The sequence below is a fragment of the Macaca nemestrina genome, chromosome 15, assembly GCF_043159975.1.
Source record: "Macaca nemestrina isolate mMacNem1 chromosome 15, mMacNem.hap1, whole genome shotgun sequence".
Classification (NCBI taxonomy): Eukaryota; Metazoa; Chordata; class Mammalia; order Primates; family Cercopithecidae; genus Macaca; species Macaca nemestrina.
Window position 1 is genome coordinate 17,106,230 of NC_092139.1, and position 21,385 is coordinate 17,127,614.

Consider the following 21,385-nt stretch of genomic DNA (forward strand, 5'->3'; position numbering starts at 1 on the left):
AGTTCAAGACCAGCCTGGGCAACAGAGAGAGACCCTGTCTCTACAAATAATTTTAAAAACTGGCCAGGCATAGTGGTGCACACCTGTGGTCCCAGCTCCTTGAGAGGCTGAGATGGGAGGATCACTTAAAAGCCCAGGCTGTTAAGGCCTGCAGTGAGCCATGATTGTGCCACTGCACTACAACCTAGGCAAGTGAAACCTCAACTCAAAAGAAAAAAACATTGAACAAATGGAGAACTTTTGGGCCCTAGGCTTGAAGTAAGCAAGAAAATGAAAACAAAATGGAATTTAAATTACTATCTCATTTATCCAGCATGAAGAAACATAATTGAAATTAGTTCAGGCAAACTCCCAGGTCCCAGTGCACAAACGCTGTCAGAACCCTGTCTTTCTGCTTCTTGGGTTTTCTGTCGTTTGGGTTGGCTTTATTAGGAAGGTTCCCTCTTTGTGATGGCAAAATGGCCCCCACAGGTCCATCTCCCCAGTCTGGTGACCCCAGCTGAAAGACAGGCCTCTTTCCAAGGGCTCCAGCAAAAGTTCCAGGGAAAGCTCTCATTGGCTCATCTAGGGTCCTATGTCTCTTTCACCCAATCACAGCAGCCAGGCAAAAGGAGATACACTGATTGGCCAGGCCAACATCATGGGCCTGGTCCAGGAGTCAGAGCTAGAAAGGGCCTCATCAGAACATGTAAGGCTGAGAAACGGAAAAGGTTGGTTCCCTCCCTCTTTTTGGTAACTGAAGGCACAATTATGAAAAGACAAGAGAATGGATTCTGGGTGGAAAAATAAAACAGATATCCACTATAGAAACCCACATGCAGGCTGGGCACGGTAGCTCACACCGGCAATCCCGCACTTTGGGAGGCCGAGGCGGGCGGATCACTTGAGGTCAGGAGTTCGAGACCAGTCTGACCAACATGGTGAAACCCCGTCTCTACTAAAAAAATACAAAATCAGCCAGGCGTGGTGGCACATGCCTGTAATCCCAGGTACTGAGGAGGCTGAGGCAGGAGAATTGCTTGAACCCAGGAGGCAGAGGTTGCAGTGAGCCAAGATCATGCCACTGCGCTGCAGCCTGGGTAACAAGAGTGAAATTCTGTCTCAAAAAAAAAAAAAAAAGCTTCTCCTTAAAGGACAAGTGGGAGGAAAGCGTTTCTCCCAGCCCCCAGCTTGCTCTGTTTCCAACATAAGATGCCTCCTTCGTGCGGAATCATGACCCCACCTTCCTCATTTGTTTTCACACAGCTTTCAGTTCAGCAAGGTCCCATCTCTGGCATCCAGAACTTTTACAGCATTGATTTATCACTTCGTGCAGTGATTTGCATTTAGTGTTCTTTTTTTCAAAAGCAGAAGAACTCAACTCAGGCTGTAACCTTGCAAAGCAGCACAAAGTTAAAAGGATCCAGTTACAGAGTATCAGAAATACCCCAGCCCTGAGAGCTTTGGAGCTCTGGGTTTATTTAATGTGTTTCTTCTCAGCCCTGCCTCCTCAGCCAATTTGTCTGCCAAAAAAACAAAGACTTCAGTCCTGTGGCATTTCACATCTAATATTTATGCTGTTCTAGAGTTTGCAAAAGGGCTTCCTTTTCATTTATCACTGTTCCTTAGGAGCCTCCAGCTCCCCTGCTAGGTTAATAGGATTGTTCTCTGCTGCCCAGACCAGGAGCCCCAAGAAGCCAAATGACAGATGGTCAAAGTGGCCCAGTGGAGGACTCTTCTACTGGTGTCAGGGTTAGGATCAAAACTCAGCCTAAACCAGCTCAGCTTCTATTTTGCAACCCTGGGGGCCAAATATGGATCTTGCAAAATGGCAGCTGGCAACCTGAGTCTACACTTCAACCCCAAATTTCTATCAGAGTTACAAGATGCTTTTTAAAATCTGGAAATTTCACCAAAAATATCCAGATTCCAGACTTCTCTTAAAAAAAAAAAAAAGATGATGATAGGCCGGGCGCAGTGGCCTGTAATCCCAGCACTTTGGGAGGCAAAGGTGGGTGGATCACTTGAGGCCAGGAGTTCAAGACCAGCCTGGCCAACATGGTGAAACCCTGTCTCTACTAAAAATATAAAAAAATTGGCCGGGCGTAGTGGCGTGCACCTGTGTACTCCCAGCTACTCAGGAGGCTAAGGTAGGAGAATCACTTGAACCGGGAGGCAGTGGTTGCAGTGAGCCAAGATCGCACCACTGCACTCCAGCCTGGGTGACAAAGTGAGACCCTGTCTCAAAAAAAAAAAAAAAAAAAAATATATATATATATATATACATATATATATATATATATATATATATATATATATATATAAAAGGTCACGAGGTCAGGAGATCAAGACCATCCTGGCTAACACAGTGAAACCCCATCTCTACTACTAAAAAATACAAAAATAAAATTAGCCAGGCATGGTGGTGGGCGCCCATAGTCCCAGCTACTCAGGAGGCTGAGGCAGGAGAATGGCATGAACCCGGGAGGTGGAGCTGGCAGTGAGATTGCGCCACTGCACTTCAGCCTGGGCAACAGAGCAAGACTCTGTCTCGAAAAATAAAACAAAAATTTGAAATGATGATGATGATGATGACATTGCCATTACTGGTAACATTCCTGCATGGTGGGGGTCAGTAAACTGTGGCCTATAGGAGTCTGCTGCCAGGTTTTATAAATAAAGTTTTTTGGAAGACAGCCACACCCATTAGTGTAGGTACTGTCTGTAGCTGCTTTGGCTCTATGGTGGCAGAATTGAATCGTTGCAATGGAGACCTGATGGCTGCATAGCTGAAAACTCTCATAGTCTGGCCCTTTGCAGAAATAGTTTGCTGAGCCCTCCTAAGTGGGGCTAGCCCACGGGATTTGTGTCACAGGTACCCTCAGGACTTATTAGAATATAGGTAGAGTTGAGGGTACTTCCGTCCCTAATTAACAGTGGTTTAGAGATGACAGGTGCTTATTTCTCTCCCATTTGACAGTTTGGGCATAAACAGCTTAGAGATGATGTGGCAGACATGGTGTTGGCTCCCAGCCTCCTGATGGGTGATGATTGGACAGCGTTCCATCATCCTGTGCGATCGTCCTTATCTAAAGCCAGCATCCCATCCTGTCCGCATCCAGCCAGCAGGGCACAGAAACTATAAGAGAAGGCCACTTCCCTTCCTGGAGGGGAGTTCCCAGAAGTCACGCACCACCTGGTGTACCCCTCCAGTTCACAGAAAATACAGAGAATTACAAAGGAAGCCAATTATATCAAAACGGTTGTCAAAATATTTTACAAACTGTGGTATGTATGCTTCTTTACACATAAAATGGCACGATGAAGCAGTTATTTAATGGACAATTGATAAGTCTGGTAACTTCTATGATTTCGAAGTAGTGCCAACTCATGATATTGCAGGAAGTCCATGTTGACTGCAAGGTGATAGGAAAATATCCGTGATTCCCATTGGTGACGGAGTCTCAGGGACCATCATTCATAATTGAAGGGGATGCTAGTTACAGGTGGATGGAAAAAAACAAATACGTACTTTTCCCATTCAATTTCAGGAAATTATATCTTGAGACAACCGATTAAGAACCTCTTCCTCAGGTGATCTGATTCGATTCCACAGCATTAAATGCCATCTAAATGCTTACAGCTCCTCAGTTTCTAATTCCAGCCCAGACCTTTCCCGTGAACCTGGTCTGTTTCCACCTGCATGTCTAACCTGAGTCTCAAGGTTAATGTGTCTGATTTCTTTATCAACCCCCTTCCCCAACTCTGCCCCTCCCAGTGTCCCTTTCCTAAATAAGGGCACATCTGTCCTCCTTGTTGCTCAGACCAAAAACCGTGGAGTTATCCTTGACCCTCCTTGCTTCTTTCCCATGCTACATCAGCAAATCCCATTGGTTCCACCTTCAAAAATAGCCTGGAACCAACCACCCAAGCCCTTCGCCTACCGTGAGTCCAGTCATTACAGTCTGTCTCCTGAATGACTGTGAGTCTCCGACATTCCAGTTCCCTGCCTCGGACTGGCCTGAACTCTAGGACAGAAGCTCCAGGAAAGTGCAGGGGTTTTGCTGCTTTGATTTTTTTCTGTTTTGTTCACTGGTATCCCCAATGCCTAGAACCATCCCAGCCACATAGAAGTCCTCCTTTAATGTTTACTGATTGAATGAATGAATATATAACATCATGATCAATAATATTATAATAAAAACAATAACCATTTAGAGGCAGTTGACATATTTTCTCATTGAATCTTTCCCAACAACTTTGTCACGTAGGGATATTATTATTATCCCCATTTTGCAGTTGAGAAAACTGAGCTGGAAGGCAGAGGTAGCTGAACTTAAACCCAGGCTGTTGGCTCCAGAGCCCATGCTCAACCCTCAGCCCTGCCTGCCTCAGAGGATAAAAATCATTTCTGAGGCCAGGCCAGGTGGCTCACGCCTGTAATGCTAGCACTTTGGGAGGCCGAGGCGGGTGGATCACGAGGTCAGGAGATCAAGACCATCCTAATCAACTAGGTGAAATCCCATCTCTACTAAAAATACAAAAACTTAGCTGGGCGTGGTGGCGGCGCGTGCCTGTAATCCCAGCTACTCAAGAGGCTGAGGCAGGAGAATCGCTTGAACCCGGGAGGTGGAGGTTGCAGTGAGCCATGATCGCACCACTGAACTCCAGCCTGACGACACAGTGAGACTCCATCTCAAAAAAAATTACCTCTGAAACCCTACACTTCTGGAAAAAGTGATCTGGATAATGACTGTGGCTCCTACCTGTGTCCCCCACCTATGCTTCAAGAAAGGCAAAGTGCTCGGGTCCTGAGAATGACCCTCCCTCAAAAACCCACAGCTGGATGAATTCTGGGAGGATGCAGCGTGGGAAGATAACCTCAGTGTGGAAACTCCCTTTGCCTAGAATTCTGGCAGAAAGCTCTTCGGGGATAGTCTGAGCCACATCAGAGAGGAGGAGCTCTCGAAGGCTGAGTCCCATTTGTGTGTGTCCCCACCTTTAGGCATAGGGCAGTCCCTCTGCTGTTCCCTCTTCCCTGGAGGGTTCCCTGCCCCTCCACATCCCCATGGATGGGACGTACTCTCGTCTGTGGTCACTGGAGTCCTGCTGAGAGGCTGAACAAGGTCGTCACCAAAAGCCAGGTGGAGACAGACAACCTGGGGTTGAGCCTCATCTCAGCTCTGACACTTGGCAGTTGTGGGATGTTGGGTGAAGAGAGGACTTTGCCTCTCTGTGCCTCAGTTTCTCCATCTGTAAAATAGGGACCAAAAAAGGATCTACCTCACTGGGATGTTGTAGATCATCGTCTAAACCAGTGGCTCTCAAAGCATGGTCCAGGATCTCTAGACTCAAAACTATTTTCATATAATACTAGGACACTATTTACCTTTTTACCCACATTTTCCTTCTGGTAGCCAGTGGAGTTTTCTAGCAGGTTCATAGCATATCTAGTTATCTAAAAAGGATTAAAATACCCTTCCCTTTTCCATCTGCATATCCATGTTACTTTATTTTTTAGAAATCAGGTCTCGCTTGTCACCCAGGCTGAAGTGCAGTGGCACAATCACAGCTCATTGCAGCCTCGAACTCCTGGGTTCAAGTGATCCTGCCACCTCAGCCTCTCGAGTAGCTGGGAATACAGGCACACACCACCACAACTGGCTACATATTTTTTTTTTTCAGTTTTTGTAGAGATGAAGTCTCAGTTTGTCACCCAGGCTGGTCTCGAACTCCTTCAAGCAATCCTCCTGCCTTGGCCTCCCAAAATGCTGGGATTACAGATGTAAGCCACTGTCCCTGGCCTCCGTCTGCATATCTGTGTGAGGCTGGATTTTTCATGTTAACCAAAATAACATATCTCAGCAGACTGAATGCCAAAACAGATGTAAGAATCCTGCTGCCTTCCAGTAAACAAGACATTGAAGAGATTGGCAAAAATGTAAAACAGTGCAACTCTTCTCATTAATTGTATTTTGTTTGGGAAAAATAAAGTTATTTATCTTTTTTTTTTTTTCAGGATGGAGTCTTGCTCTGCTCTGTCACCCAGGCTGGAGTGCAGTGGTGCGATCTCAGCTCACTGCAACCTCCATCTCCTGGGTTCAATCAATTCTCCTGCCTCAGCCTCCCAAATAGCTGGGATTACAGGCGCCCACCACCACACCCAGCTAATTTTTGTATTTTCAGTAGAGACGGGGTTTCACCATGTTGGCCAGACTGGTCCTGAACTCCTGACCGCATGAGCCACCACACCCAGCCTCTATTTATCATTTTTTAAATGTATGCTAACAAGTAGTGAGTTTATTATTTAAATGAGTGAATGAATATGTTTTAAATTTCTCAGTTTTCATCTCTAATATAATAACTGTCACTAGATATAACCAACATAAACAAGACTCTGGGTTCCCTAATAAATTTTGACCATATTGAAAAGCACTGCTGTTGCCTTACACTGACCTTGAGTGCTTTTTTGGTTTTATAACGCACACCCACAAATGGAAGTCATGTCCCATGTGGGCCAAATAGATCCAGGTTCAGCCAACCAAACACCATACAATCAAATAGGAAGATAACAGTTTAACCATTCTACCCACTCCTCCACTCGCAGAGGGTGTGCACTGGATGATAAAAAAAGAAACCTACGTTCCCAGCCAGGCACAGTGGCTCACGCCTATAATCCCAGCACTTTGGGAGGCTGAGGCGGGTGGATCACTTGAGGTCAGGAGTTCAAGACTGGCCTGGCCAACATAGTGAAACCCTGTCTCTACTAACAATACAAAAATTAGCCAGGCGTGGTGGCGAACACCTGTAATCCCAGCCAGTCGGAGGCCGAGGCAAGAGAATCACTGGAACCTGGGAGGTGGAGGTTGCAGTGAGCCGAGATTGTGCCATTGCGCTTCAGCCTGGGTGACAGAGTGGGACTCTGTCTCAAAAAAAAAATTTAAAAAGTCGACATTCCCTCACTCAGCTATGCGTCCCACAGGCCTCCCATTACAGGGTGTTCGTTGGTTCAGTGATTTACCCATTTATTCCACAAACGTTCGTTGAGTTATCATTGCTGACCAAGCCCTGTTCTAGATGTGGGGACACAGGGGACAAGGGACGCAGCAGCCCCTGCCCTCATGGGGCTGGTACTCTTGTGGGAGAAGCACGTGATTAAAACTAGAAGACAGATAAATGTGACCGGTGAATAAATATGTGGAGAAGCAATGTCAGGGGAAAGGGGAGAGCCTGGGCAGTGTGGGGAGATGCCATTTTAATAGGAGGGTTAGGATTGAACCCCAGTAAGTTAACATTTGAGGCTGGACATGGTGGCTCACGCCTGTAATCCCAGAACTGAGAGAGGCCAAGGTGGGCAGATCATTTGAGCCCAGGAATTGAGACCAGCCTGGCAACATAATGAAACTCTGTCTCTCAAAAAGAAAAAAATACAAAAATTAGCTGGGCATAGTGGCTTGTGCCTCTGGTCCCAGCTGCTTGGAAAGCTGAGGTGGGAAGATAGCTTGAGCCTAGAGAGGTTGAGGGAGCAGTGAGTCATGACCTTACCACTGCACTCCAGCCTGGGTGACAGAGTGAGACCCTGTATTGGAAAAAAAATAAAAATAAAAAGCTTTGAGCAAATAGCTGGGAAAGGTGAGGAAGCAGCCCATGCAGGTATCCGAGGAAGGTGATTCTTCCAGGGAACAGCAGAGGCAAAGGCCCTGGGACAAGAATGAGCTTTGAGATTGGGGTGCTGGTAGGATAGAGGGAGACCATGGAACAGGAGGCCAGGGGGAAAGTGGGGGCAGATGCAGTCAGGGAGCGGGACAGGAGACAGTTGTAGGACTTTGTAGGGCATGGCGTGGATTTTGGATTTTAGTTTAGGTGGATGTGGAGCCGTTGAAGGGCTTTGTAAGAGTTGGGGGCTTGAACAAATTTGCGATTTAATAGGATCCTTCTGGCTGCTGTGGAAGATGGGCTGAAGGTGGAGGGAGGAGGCAGGAGGACCAGGGAGGAGGTTCCAGCAAGATCCAGGCAGAGGCAGAGGTGGCTTGGACCAAGATGGTGACAGGCGGATGATGGGAAGTGGTCAGACCTGGATGTGTCCTGAGGGTGAAGTTGCTGGGACGTATGTGAGGGAGGACAGAGGATCTGAAGTCCCCCCCGTGGTGCATAGCCTTGACCCACTGGCATTGACGGATGTATGGATCACAGGGTGAAAATCAAGAGGCCGGTGTGAAGTGCTGGTTTGACACCAAATGAAGTGATTTGAAGGAAATTACTAAGTATGCAACGGTCTAAATGATACATAAAAATGGCCAAACATGCGTGAAAGGCACGCGGACAGCCGGAATTTAGATGATGCCACGAAGGGCAAAGAGCCCGTTTTGTTTCCGCAGACTCTGTGCATGTGAAATAGCACGGGTCTGTTTCAGGAAGGATGGACTTTCCACAGGGTTCTGCTTCATTTTTCACTGACCTTTCTGAATTGCTTTGGCAAACACTGTTTATTGTCATTGGCTCAGCTCCACGCTCCGGCCCATCTCTGCTAATAGATGTGTGTCATGCTCAGCCGACTTCGCTGTGCGGCATGAACACTCCTCCCCAAGCTCATTACTGGAGTCTCGGAGGGGCCTTGCCATTTTCCAAAACGGTGTCACATCTGGTTTCTAACAACCATTTTTATTTCTCCAGAGGCCCAAGTTTTCATCCCCCTCCCTGAAAAAGGAAAGCAGGCTGGATTTTGGGAACTCACAGTTCCTTTTTTGGGTTCGTTTTTCTTTTTTATTTTTATTATTTATTTATTATTGGTTTTTTTGTTGGTTTTCGTTTTGTTTTGTTTTGTTTTGTTTTCAGAGACAGAATCTCACTCTGTTGCCCAGGCTGGAGTGCAGTGGCACGATCATGGCTCACTGCAGACCTGAACTCCTGGGCTCAAGTGAGCCTCCTACCTCGGCCTCCCAAAGTGCTGGAATTACAGGCGCCAGCCACTGCGCCTGGCCCTTTTTCAGAGTTCTTACTGCACAATCTCATTTGCTGCTGCTCCCATTTTATAAGAATTCACTGAGGCTCAGACAGGAGCACTCACTTGCCCAAGGAGTCAGAGTCCTCTGACTCTGTAAACCAAGCTCTTGAAAGCCACACTGCACCCCTGTCGTTACTGGCACGTTTGGACAACTTTTTAAACTGTGCACTTTACACAGTTTCACAACCTTGGCACTGGTGACACTTTGGGGCCGGATCATTCTTTACTGGGGGAGGAGGGCTGTCCCATGCGTTGGAAGATGGTCAGCAGCATCCCTGGCCTCTGTCCGCTGATGCCTGTAGCACATTCCCCCACCCCCACCCCCAGGTCATAGCAGTGAAAAATGTCTCCACACACTGCCCAATGTCCCCTGCAAGGCAAAATCATCCCTGGTTCAGTGTATTCTGCACACAGACATGTGCAGTTGGCAGCCCTACCTGCTCCGTTGACCCGTTTTTTTTCAGCACGCAGCACGGTCCTGCAGACACTATAATAGAAACTCCTTCCTTTCTTCTTCTTTTTCTTTCCCCTCCCTCGCCCCCCCAAGACAGGGTCTCGCTCTGTTACCCAAGCTGGAGTGCAGTGGCAGGATCTTGGTTCATTGCAGCCTCTGCCTCACTTCCTGGGCTCAGGTGATTCTCCCACCCCAGCCTCCCAAGTAGCTGGAACTACAGGCGTGCACCACCACACCTGGCTAACTTTTTGGTTTTTTGGTTTTGGTAGAGACTGGGCTTCTCCATGTTGCCCAGGCTGGCCTCAGACTCCTGAGCTCAAGCAATCTGCCCATCTTGGCCTCCCAAAGTGCTGGGATTACAGGCGTGAGCCACCATGCCTGGCCTAGAATCCCTTTCAGTAAGACATGCGGTTGCCACCTCTTCTGCGCTCCTGGGCGAGGGGTGTGAGGCTTGCAAGAGGGCGCCGCCCTATCTTGCACGTCCTGTGTACCTCAATCAAGTCCACCTACCAGCCCTCCTGTCGGCCGCTGCTCACCGTATGCACACTCTGGGCCAGGTACTGGGCTGGGGCTACAGTGGCCAGGCACGGCTCCTGCCTTATGGACCCCACATCCTAGTTGGGGAGATGAGGATAAACAAGAAAACAAACGCATCTATAGGATAATTTCAGAGTGCAGAGTGCTGTGGAGGAAATAAACAGCCCGGTGAGTATAGAGGGATGGGCGGTCACAAACAACTTCTCATCTGACCTGAGGCGCCACTGTGAGGAGGAGGCAGCCCGTGTGAGAGGGAGGAGCAGGTGCCAGTGCCCAGCGGGGTAGAGAGCTTGGCTCATAGGGAGCATGAGGCCTGGAGAAGTCGGAACAGGGTGAGCCCAGCAGCGCGTCCCTGAAGGGAGATGGCCTGATGGCTCTTGGGCTCAGAAGGGTCCTCTGGCCATTTGGGGAAGTCGGGACTCTGGGAAGGCTGCGGAGGCAGAAGTCCAGTTGGAAGTTGGCTGTGAGAAGGAAACAGGTGAAGAAGCAAGATGCATTTCTGTCTTTTTGGGGATTTTATACCTTGTGTATATGTATATGTTGTGTATTCGTGTATGTGTGTATATGTGCTTTTATTGTATTTTCATGCATTGTGTATGTATGTACATGTATATTCATGCATTGTGTATATATGAATCTTGTATATCTATGCATGTGCGTATATGTGTGCCATATATTCATGTATATGTGTATTTTTATATGTCATATTCACGCATTGTGTATGTGTTGTGTGTTCATGCATGTGTGTGTATGTGGTGTATTTGTGCTTGTGTATATGTATTCATGCATGTGTGTATATGTATGTGTTGTATATTTATGCATGTGCATAGATGTATGTGTGTGCTGATTCCAAAATATTAGGACAAATTGCCAAATCAAAGTGAATAAATATTTAATGAAATGGTGTCGCATGATTCAGCGAGTCAGCTCTGGAACATTTGGACTCTTAGAGAGTTGTTTGTCAATTACCTTTAATGTAGGGTGTGGGTGGAGATGGTGTGGGATGAACATGTACCGAAAGTTGCTGATGTCCTTAAAAAAGCCCTGTTGATATTTCCAGCCAGATGGCCCGTCGTGGGGGAGAGAAAGTCCTCCGAAAGCAGTGCGTGCCGTCTGTCTTGCTGGCTGCCTCTTGGGAGGCCCCTAGGACAGATCAGGTCCTGTTTCACCCTTTGCATGCCTGTCAGCTCATCCACGTGCACAGCAGTGGGTGGGGGTGCACTGTCGTCTCACTCATTGCTAACAACCACAGGGGACGAAGTCCTTTGTGGTCCCACAGCTAGGAGGTGGCAGATCCAGGATTCAAACCCAGACAGTCTGACTGCAGAGACACTTTGGCCGCTCTGCCACATCACCACCTGTGTTACTAGGAAAAGGGAGAACTAATGCTGGGAGGAACACCTTGTTCCTACGCCGGCCTGGCATGGCGGGGACATGTCTGCAGCAGGGAGAGGTGGCCGAGGTTCCCAGTGGTTTCTGGTTGCAGGAGCCCTCTTTCTCACCCATTGCCCTTGGCTTGCTTAGTATCCCCAATGATGCCTTGTGTGCCCCTGTGCCGGGTTTACCACCAGCTAATCTCAGTCCCTGGTCGCCACGAGACACAGCTTTCACACACCACAAATGCAATTATTACAAGGCAATTTCAGTTAGATTTGGGGCTGGAAGAGAAAACAGAAGGGTCTCCTCCTCCCATCAGGCTCCGAATCATTCCCCAGGAGCACTTAACTCAGACAAATGGGGAAGCAGCCGCATGGAGCCTCCACCGCAGAGCTGCCTGCAGGGGAAGTGGCCAACCTGCTGGGCCATGAAACAGGGTGCAGGAAGGATTGGGGGAGCTAGTGATCCCCTCCAGGGGGGCAGAAGGACTCCATTAAGCCAGATGTTAACAGCAAGAAGTTGGCTAACAGGGGACAGGCCCGTTGGTGGATAATGAAAATATAAACCTTAGTAGGCACTTGCTGTGTGCCGGTTCCAAGCAACGTACAGCCGTGTGTCACAGAACAATGGGGATACATGCTAAGAAATGTGTCGTTAGGTGATTCTGTCTTTGTGCGAGCATCATGGAGTGCACTTACGCCTGAATGGCATAGCCTGCTACACACCTAGGCTCTGTGGTGTGACCTATTACTCCTAGACTTACAGACCTCTACAGCATGTGACCCTACTGAATCCTGTAGGCGATGGTAACACAATGGGAAGTATTTGTGTATCTAAACATACGTGAATGTATTAATAGAGTACAGTAAAAATATGGTGGGTATGGTGGCTCATGCGTGTATTCCCAGCACTTTGGGAGGCCAAGGTGGGAGGATCACTTGAGCCCAGGAGTTCCAGACCAGCCTGGGCAACATAGTGACACCCCGTCTCTACTAAAAATTAAAACATTAGGCTGGGCGCGGTGGCTCATGCCTGTAATCCTAGCACTTTGGGAGGCTGAGGCGGGCAGATCACCTGAGGTCAGGAGTTCAAGACCAGCCTGGCCAACACAGTGAAACCTTGTCTCTACTAAAAATTAAAAAAAATAGCTAGGCGTGATGGTGGACACCTGTAATCCCAGCTACTTGGGAGGCTGAAGCAGGAGAATTGCTTGAACCCAGGTGGCGGAGGTTGCAGTGAGCTGAGATTGCACCACTGCACTCCAGCTTGGGCAACAGAGTGAGACTCCATCTAAAAAAAAATAAAAAACATTAGCCAGGGGTGGTGATGTGCATCTGGAGCTACTCAGTAGGCTGAGTTGGGAGGATCACTTGAGCCTAGGAGTTTGAGCTTACAGTGAACCATGATAACACCACTGCACTCCAGCCTGAGCAACAGAGCAAGATCGTGGCTCAAAAAAAAAAAAAAAAAAAAAAGTATTATAATGTTATGGGACCACCATTGTATATACGGTCTGTCATTGACCAAAATGTCGTCTATACATATATTAGTTCTCATAGCAACCCTCTGAGGTAGATACTATTATTAACTCTATTTGACAGCTGGAGAAACGGAGGTATTAAGAGGTTAAAAGACTTGCCTAGTGACATAGGGCTTTCAATGTTGTAAAATATCTCCAGGAACTCCTTTAATGTAAAGGGTTTTCTTTTTTTGTCAGCAGCATTTCCTTAGGAACATCATCCTTTTCATCACAACTTCTTCTTCATTTGTGTCGCATAAGTCTGCCTTCAGCTAAGCTCTTCTGTCTGTGTATAGAGTCTGTCAAACAGTGACACTGTCAACATTCCCACGGTCTGCTTCCATTTCTTTTATAATTCCAGTTTACTTTAAAGTTTCCGTTTCAGCATCTTTTCATTTCTTTGCTGCACTTTCATCTCTGTTGGCCAGTTCTCTCCCTCACGATCCACTTTTGTAAACTGCCTTGTAGATGTGTTACTGAGTGACAAGGAGGTCACACCGCTACACATTTTGCTGTCTGTGCACGAACTGAATCACAGATGCACAGCAACCAAACACCTGTAATAGGCTTTGTGAGGAGCCACATGCTGGGCCATTGATCACAATGTGCATCGGTCATACACAGCAACCTGTGCACTGAAGGGTGAGCAATGGCATTTGTCCTTTATGCTGTTCCTCACAGTTAATCTACAGTAGTAACTAAGTTTAACCCGTGTTGCAGGGGACTGGTGTTATTGGACTGAACTGTGGAAGCTAAAGTTTGTGCTTATTGGAACCATGCAGAGAGTGATCCTCCCAACTCAGCCTGTCATTGGCTGCTGTTCTTGTCGTCATTGTCTTCCTCATTACCATCCTCATCATTGTGTCATTGTTGCTTTTCCTTTGCACCACAGAGCCCCATGCTCTATCCTACCCAGTTTAGAATCTACCTCTGCTTAGCTGTCATCACTTCTTCCAGGTTACCACTATCCTATTTGAAATTCCAAAGGGATCCTTTATTGCACACGGGGAATTTTGCTGTACACCAGGGGTTGGCAGACCCTTTCTGCAAAGAGCCACATAGTAATTATTTTAGACTTGCACCCCCACCTCTGCCACCTCTGTTGCAACAACTCAACTGTGCCATTGTAGTGTGGATCCAGCCATTATGATGTGTAAACAAATAGAGTGGCTGTGTTCCAATAAAGCTTTATTTATAAAAGGCAGCAGACCAGATGTGGTTTCCAAACCCTGTGCAACACTAAGCATCGTGGGCCTTTTAATTGCAGGTGAAAGAACTCAAACTAAATTAAGCAAATAAAACAACACAAAAGTGCAGTGATGGGGTTTATGGATTTGCATAACTCAGGGTTTCTCAACTTCAGCACTAGTGATATTTTGAGTGAGATATTTCTTTATTATGGATGCTGTCTTATATAGGATTTCTACCAGCATCCCTGGCCTCTGCCCACTGAATGCCAGTAGCAGCCCTTCAGCACCAAACTGCGATAACCAAAAATGTCTCCATTGCCCAGTGTTCTCCCTAATTGAAAGACACTGATAAACTGAAAATGCTAGCATTAGAAATGGTTTCAGGCCAGACACGGTGGCTCACGCCTGTAATCCCAGCACTTTGGGAGGCCGAGGTGGACTGATCACCTGAGGTCAGGAATTCAAGACTACCCTGGCCAACATGGCGAAACGCCTTCTCTACTAAAAATACAAAAATTAGCTGGGTGTGGTGGTGGGCACCTGTAATCCCAGCTACTTGAGAGGCTGAGGTAGAAGAATCGCTTGAACTCAGGAGGCAGAGGTTGCAGTGAGCCGAGATCACACCACTGCACTCCAGCCTGGGAGACAGAGTGAGACTCTGTCTCAAAAAAAAAAAAAAAAAAAAAAAGTGGTTTCAGGTAAGAGTGGATCCCCAGGGCCTCAAACCAGCATCTCTCTATCTCTTGTATCTCTGTATCTCTCTCTCTCTGTATCTTTCCAACCTCCACTTTTTTCCATATTGCTCACACACACACAGACTCCTCTTCCCTTTTGGTGGCAAGATGGCTGCCAGCAGCTTCAGTTATGTATCCCACCATTTCCAAGCCCTGAGGAAGAAAACCTTCTCTTTTCTAGTAGCTCCCTAAAAATCCCAGGGCTGACTCGCTGCAGTTGGCCCAGTTTCGGTCACATGCCTTTGCCTCGACTAACCAGTTTACCCATGATCACCAGGGGAGTGCAGTACTGATGGCTCAGTCAAGGATTTGCACACGTTCCTGGAGTCAACAGTCAAGCTCAGCCTGTGTGACTTAAATAAGGAAGTGCCAGTGCCCAAAGGATGACAGAGCCAGGCGGGTGAAGCCTCCACCTAGTGCCGGGCACACAGGAGGCAGTAAGTGCTCTGGCCTTTTAGCAGATGCCAGCCCTGGTACCCAGGGGCAGACACCAGCCAGCTCATTGTCAGTGGCCTTTCCTGGCCTGCCATTAATTCCGCTTAATTTGCCTGCCACATTGTCCCACCCCCACGCCAGCCCCCAGCTTGCCCCTCCTCTTGTGCTGTCCCCGCCTCGAAAGCTCAGCGAATCCGAGCTTCCCGGCACCAGCCACCTGCCACAATTTGGGCTGGGCTTTTAATCTTGGTTTTAATTCTAGCTCATTCTCTTGGCTGTATTTCCCAGCCCGGGAGCCCCAGGGCCCATGCTAATTTGCTTCTCCCACCTCCACTGGTGCCGGAATAACCATTTTTAAAAGTGCCTTGGGGAAATCTAATCAAATGAGAGCAAAATCTAATTTGGCACTAAAAGCCTCTGACTGAAACTCTGTTTTCTGGAGCCTAGTGGAGACTGAATAATACACCCTTTTGGGGCTTTTAAGGGTTGGGGGTTGGAGAAAGGCAAGAGACGTGAAAGGGGAGATTCTAGCAGAGGAAACAGCTTGGGACATGCTGACATCTGTGGCACTGAAAAGAATGGGCAGGAGTGAGCTTCCATGGGCAGGAGGAGGACCCGCACCCACTCCTCACGAAGAAATTCTTATCCCAGCAGCCAAGCCAAGAAGCTGAACTCGAGCATTCATCAGAAAGACCTTGGCCCAAGTCTTCAAGAACCAGTGGCTTCATGGGTGGGGACTTGGAAGATGTAGGAGTGTAGCGGGAAACCCAGTTCCCCAGTGGGGAGTTCAGTGAGGCTTTTTTCTCTGACTTTCGGTTCACTTTTCTGCAAACTGAGGGGGTGAAAATCTGTGCTTCTTAAATGACTTGTGGTCTGGGCTCCTTTCAGAATGTGTCAAAAGCTGTGGACCTGTTTCCAGGAAAATGCACAAAAGGCAAAATCTGGCATGCAATATTCCAGGAGAGGTGCGAGACACTCCTCAAGACAGTCTCCAGGACCCTATGGGATCTGTCCCCTCTTCCCTGCGATGCCATTTCCTCCCTCCCTCACTGTCCCCTTGGGTTCCACGATGCCCCCGCGCTTGTACCGGCCTCAGGGCCTTTGCACCTGCCAGTTCCCTCTGCCTGGAGCAGTTTTCCTCCTTTCCCCTCTGACTCATGTTCTTCAGCCCAGCGGGGCCTCTCACAGCACCGTGTGGGGCCACTGTGTCCTGTCATTCTCCCTCATTTTCTTCATCGCATTTGTCACTGTTTCCCACTAGAACATTAGCTGCACGAGGGCAGAAGGGATCCTGGTGGTCTTGTTCACTCCTGTGATTCCAGTGCCTGGGACAGCTCCCTGCATACCATAGGTGTTTAATCAATACTTGCTGAATGGATATAGGCATGCATACCTTCCCTAGGGCAGTGAGACCTCAAATTCAGCAATTTCAAGTGCCACCATCATGATGTTTACCATGCCCAGTTACACTGATTCTATTAACATTTTACTCCAGATTGTTTCACCCTGGACTTCAGTTGTTTCAAAAGGAATCTTTTACATCACTGCCAGTATTGTTTGCTCTGAGTAGAAAGTGTCGGGGCTCTGAAAGTGTTGGCTCTGTGTAACCAAAACGCAGGTAGTAAGAGCGAGATCTGGTATAAGGAAAGTGATTTTTTATTCCAAAGCTAGCTTAAGGGAAGAAGTACAGTCTTCCTGCCTTAAGAGTACTGCTTTGCTTTTAGGAGCAGAAAGGAGGTGCTTTTAAAAGGGAGCCTGGCATGAATGGCACACAGGGGAGGAAGTGAGTGCTGGGGGGTCCGTACTCACTCAAGTACTTCATCTACTGGGAAGTCAGCTGACAGCCACTGGTGCCTTTGTGGGTGGAACTAGGTTCTAAGGGTGGCCAGAAGCTCTGCACCTGGGAGGGAGTTTCACAGCAGGCATACTTTGGGTTGTAGATGGACCATTGTGTCTCGAGGCAACCTCCTGGTGAGTGAGAGTTCTCTAAGTGGGTGATTAGATGAACTTGGCCTGAAGAGACTGTCTGGTGTAGGGGAGGTAAAAGGTTATAATTGCATTTCTAAAGGGCAAAGTGGGGCATAGGGGAAATGGAGAAAAAAGAAGAGTGAAAAATAATAAAACTCTGCCAGGCGGGGTGGCTCACACCTGTGATCCCAGCGCTTTGGGAGGCCAAGGCAGGCGGATCACCAGAGGTCAGGAGTTAAAGACCAGCTTGGCCAACATGGCAAAAACCTGTGTCTACTAAAAATACAAAAATTAGCTGGGCGTGATGGTCACGCCTGTAATCCCAGCTCTTCAGGAGGCTGAGGCAGGAGAATTGCTAGAACCTGGGAAGTGGAGGTTGCAGTGAGCTGAGATCACACCAGTGTCCTCCCGACTGGGTACAAGAGGAAGACTCCATATCAAAAAAATAATAGTAATAACAATAATGAAGCTCATTTTTTTCTTAGAAAAATGGGAATACCAGTTTATGAGGGGGCTTATTTTACCCTCTTCCTTGTTGAGGTCCTGAGCCGATTAAGAAATCAAACCCGGGAGTCAGCAGATGCCAGTCAACACTGCACTCCGATGAATCTGGTGAAGGCTGCATTTGAGGGCATGGCTTCCTTCTGAGGGCGTTTGGGCTTCCTGACTAAACTCCGAGTGTGATGGACTTTTCACTCATGCTGGTCCACACCTTTCCTCCCCACGCAGACAGGACAAGCCTCCTGAAAGCTAGCACTCCCTGGGGGCAGTTCAGTCCCCAGAGGAAAAGCACAGGAAAGATTGGGCTACCCATGCCCACTTTGGCCCTTCAAACCCACCAGACACATGCTAGGGGTCAGCAAACCACAGCCAGTGGACCTAACCAGGCCCTCCATTTGTTGTGGTAAATGAAGCTTTATTGGAACATAGCCCCGCCCACTTGTTTATGTCTTGTCTGTGACTTTTTTTTTTTTTTCTTTTAACAATAGCAGGGTTTAGTAGTTGTCACAGAGACCCTTTGACCCTCTGGCCCACAAAGCCTAAAATATTGACTATCTGGCTTTTACAGAAAAGGTTTGGTGACCTCTGCTGTATATTGTCCCCCTCAGAGAAGGTACAGGAGAGCATGGAGAGAGGCCAGGAGTGTTACAGGAGTGGAGCCCCCACATGGAGGGCAGCGTCAGAGGTGGGGGTCAAGGTCACTAGGTTTAGGAAATCTGGTTTCCTGACCTACACTTGGTCTCCAGGGGCCTTCCTGGCTCTCACAACATGGCTCTAAAGACCTGAAGGGTGAGATGCTAGAGGGTTGGACCATAGACAGGTTTATTTAAATAAGAGAGGGTTTCTCAGCCGTGCACGATGGCTCATGCCTGTAGTCCCAGAACTTGGGGAGGCCGAGGCAGGTGGATCACTTGAGGTCAGGAGTTCGAGACCAGCCTGGCCAACATGGTGAAACCTCGTCTCTACTCAAAATACAAAAGTTAGCCGGGCATCATGGCACACGCTTATAGTCCCAGCTATTCAGGAGGCTGAGGCAAGAGAATCCCTTGGACCCAGGAGGTGAAGGTTGCAGTGAGGCAAGATCACGCCATTGCATTCCAGCCTGGAAAACAGAGACCCTCTCTCCAAAAAAAAAAAAAAAAAAAAAAAAAAGGGTTATTGGATTAGGGGCTGCTGACATTTTGTCCTGGCTCAGTCTTCGTAGCGTGGGGACTGCCATGCGCGTCGGCGAATATTGAGCAGCATCCCTGGCCTCCACCCACCAGATATCAATAGCACACCAAGTTGTGATGAAACCAAAAATGTCTCCAGACATTGCCAAGTGTTTCCTGGGGACAGAGATTACCCACCTTCTGGCCAAGAGCCACTGCTTTGAGGAGCTGGATGCATTGAGGCATCTCCAACATTCCAGGTGCCAGAGAAAGAGAAGTGCAGGCCTTTAGCTTGCCCAGGACTCTCATGCTGCCTCCCACTCCATCAGTGACTCCCTGACACCTAGCCAGGGACGCCCAGTCGCTGTTTAATTAGGCACCCACCACCTAATTACATTTCACTCTGTGAAAACTGGATATGACTCAGAGACTGCAGCCGGTTCCCCGCCTCCTCCTCTGCAGAACGCCAGGTTCTTCCCGTTTATTTTTGCTCCATCCTCCCACAGAAAGGGAGGTTCCATCCTGGACCTTACCCCTGAGGCTGCTAGGGGATCCTCCCTTCCTATTTTCACCTCTCCTGTGTACCCAGATCCTTCTAGGAGGTGTTTCATCAGCTCCTCCCTCTGGAGTGGTCACCTCCCAGCCCTGCATGGTGGGCGAGTTATTTAATGAAGTGCTCCCCTTTGCCTTGCATTTTGGGAGTTCCAGAATCCCGCTGCTTGGGTTCCTAAGGGGTCTTCCCCCTCCCGGAAAGTGTCAGACATCTCCCAGGTCACCAGGAAAACCCCTGCAGAGGGAGCCAGCTCCATCGCAGCTCTCCCACGGCCAGGTGGCTCTGTGCTTTCTCCAGGGACACTGGTGGATGGGTTGTCCTCTCCTCTAGGGGCACCAGAGCCCCATCCCACCCACTGTCCTTCCTCTGGGGGTTCACCTCCCCGGCCTTTCTCTTTTCATCCTGAGTTCTTAGCTGAGTACTCACATGCACAAGGCCCAGCGCCGAGCTTCTGTTAGCAAGATCTCCTTACATCCCTACAACTGCCTGGAACGCTCGTGTTCTGTGCTCTCAACAATACTCGTCAGAAATTTCAGAACCGCGGCGTCCTCACCTAGAAAGAGAGGACTAGAATAGGATTGCTGTCTCTAGTCGGCAGTTATTGTACATGCAAACCAGGCACCATGGCTCACGCCTGTAATCTCAGCACTTTGGGAGGCTGAGGCAGGCAGATCGCTTGAGCTCAGGAGTTCAAGAACAGCCTGTGCAGCATGGTGAAACCCCTTCTCTACAAAAACTACAAAAATAAGCCAGGCATGGTGGCATGCGCCTGTCGTCCCAGCTACTCGGGATGATGAGGCGGGAGGATCACTTGAGCCTGGGAGGTTGAGGCTGCAGTGAGCCGTGATGGTGCCACTGCAGTCCAGCCCGGGTGGCAGAGTGAGATGTGTCTCAAAGAAAAAAAAATGTACATGCAAAATAAAAACAGAAGAAGACCATGAAGAGGACTTGTCTGTCTCCTCATCACAGAGAGTTTTTAGGCACATCCCCTTCCCGATGAATTAGGATGATTTTCTTTAAGCTTTGTTGTTGATGTAACGCATGCATGTGGAAAAGTGCACGGCTCCCAAATGTCCAGGCCAGTGAGGTGTCACCAACTGAACCACCTGCTCCAGCAAGACACAGAACAAGACCATTCATTAAACACCCCTTGCTGCTCCCACCCACCATCCCCCCGTCTCCAGGATACCCACTGTTTTTATTCTAACACCATAGGTTAGTTTGGCCTGTTCTCATAGATGAGGTCATATGGCATGTATTCTTTTGTATCTGGTTTATTTCTCTTAACATTCTTAGGTTGCTGAGATGCATCCCTGTTCTTGAATGTAGCACTAGGTCTTTCATTCAGGTTTCAATGCAGCCTTCCATTCTCTAAATACGCAACAATTTCTTTACCCATCCTTTTGTTGATAAACATTTCATTTGTTTCTACTTATTTACTATTACAAATGTGCTGTCATGTCTTACACCTGACTTTAGGTGAATGTACGAATACTTTTCTATTGGGTAAATACCCAAGATTTAAATTGCTGGGTAGAAGTTATCAATGCGTTCAAATTTAGCAGACACGGCCAAAGAGTTCCCCACCGTGGCTGGACCAGTTGGGGCAGCCACCCAGTGTGTGAGGGCTCAAGTTGTCCCACATCCCCACCCATACTTAGTGTTGCCCATTTTTTTAATGTTAGCCATTCTGGTTGCTGTGTAGTAGACAAATCCAAGGGATCCACAAACTTCAATGGGGAAAAATAATTACAGTCTCATTTTCACTAACCTACAGCTGAAACTTAGCATTTGCTTCCAATATGAGCATAGGCCATAAACCACAGTATGTTGGCAGAATCTATAGCTTTGTCATCTGTAGAAACCAGTATTTTAATATCCCATTGCAGTTGTTGCAGATATCACAAAATCAAATATTTTCACTTGTAACTGTTTTGAAATGATCACTGTCTACAAGGTTTTAAAAGACACAGTAGGCCAGGT

General features: G+C 48.0%; 1 protein-coding gene across 7 annotated transcripts in view; it reads left to right on the forward strand.

Annotated features, from left to right (window-relative positions):
* The window catches only part of LOC105496497 (sulfatase 2), a 131,465-nt gene that overhangs the window by 62,885 nt on the left and 47,195 nt on the right, over positions 1-21,385 (forward strand). The gene's annotated exons all lie outside the window — the stretch shown is intronic.